Here is a 1182-nt window from a genome sequence, read left to right on the forward strand (position 1 = left end):
ACCCATGTGACCATATCCCAACATACACAACAATTACGTCATGGGACGTAACACATGGCAAAGGACAATGTGGGAACCACAAAACACATTATTTCACAGAATTATATTGAACTTTTGTGTGTGTGTGTGTGTGTGTGTGTGTGTACAAAAATTGTAGACCATTTAAAAGCTACAGTAGGCCTATAAAAGGTTTTGAGCCAGCAGGTGTTTGAGTTACACAGTTACTCCATGTTTCCCTGGATCCTCCTCCACATCATCATAGTCTATTATAAGAAAACAAAAGCAAATTAATGTACCAACACATGCTTTAAAAATTATAAGAATGAACACATGAATATTTGCAGTCAAATTAAATGAGCTACCATGACCACCTAAATTAAAAATATAGAACTATTATAAAGACTAAATGAAAATTATTCAGTGAAAGGAAAAGGAAAAAAAAGTTTCAATAGCATACCAATCATGTCACTCATATATTCTCTGACATTCTTCACATCATCATACTCCTCCTGAACACCCTCTGATATAAATGCATCTATTATTAATTACATGAACAAATAGTCTACAAACTTTATATTCCAATACAATCAGAAGATAAACGAGACAGAGAGAGAGAGAGAGAGTAAAAAAAAAAAAAAAAAAACTATTCCTGTAAGGAAGTAATTTGAAACCCACACCTGCTTTATCATTGGAGATCTGTTGTACAATGATGACATCATCATAGTTTCCTGGTAAGCCATCTACAACAAAAAATAAAATGCATCTATTGATGTGCAATTTTTTTTAATTGTCCATGTGTATAATTAAAATGCATATACTGTAAACAGTGTTAAAACCTGTACAAGTAAATTTAAGAACTAAACCTGTAGCATGATGTCTCAGTCCAGCAGTGATTACATCATCATTATTCTCGGGTATGAATTGTTGCTTTTCTAAATGTGTTAAAAGCAATGATAGAATAAACAGAAACTAATTTTATTATTCACAGGTCCAGTATGTTATTTAATTAAAGGGATTGTTCACCCAGAAATACAATTTCTTTCTTCTACTGAATTTCTATACTATGGAAGTCAATGGGACCAAAAACTGTTTGGTTACCAACATTCTGCAAAATATCTTCCATTGTGTCCAGCAGAAGAAAGAAAATTATACAGGTTTGAAACAACTTGAGGGTGTAAATCA

The 1182-nt window shown here is 32.3% G+C and overlaps 1 long non-coding RNA gene across 1 annotated transcript; it reads right to left on the minus strand.

The window, feature by feature from the left end:
• Window positions 1-210: 210 nt before the first annotated feature.
• Window positions 211-905, minus strand: LOC107571054 (uncharacterized). Its single transcript, XR_001607128.1, has 4 exons — window positions 864-905; window positions 678-740; window positions 458-520; window positions 211-263 (listed from the first exon to the last, which is right to left on the minus strand). It is a non-coding gene; the product is annotated as an uncharacterized lncRNA (long non-coding RNA).
• Between the last annotated feature and the right edge of the window lie 277 nt (window positions 906-1182).

This window comes from Sinocyclocheilus grahami, unplaced genomic scaffold (assembly GCF_001515645.1).
Source record: "Sinocyclocheilus grahami isolate Dianchi unplaced genomic scaffold, SAMN03320097.WGS_v1.1 scaffold1543.1, whole genome shotgun sequence".
Taxonomy (NCBI): Eukaryota; Metazoa; Chordata; class Actinopteri; order Cypriniformes; family Cyprinidae; genus Sinocyclocheilus; species Sinocyclocheilus grahami.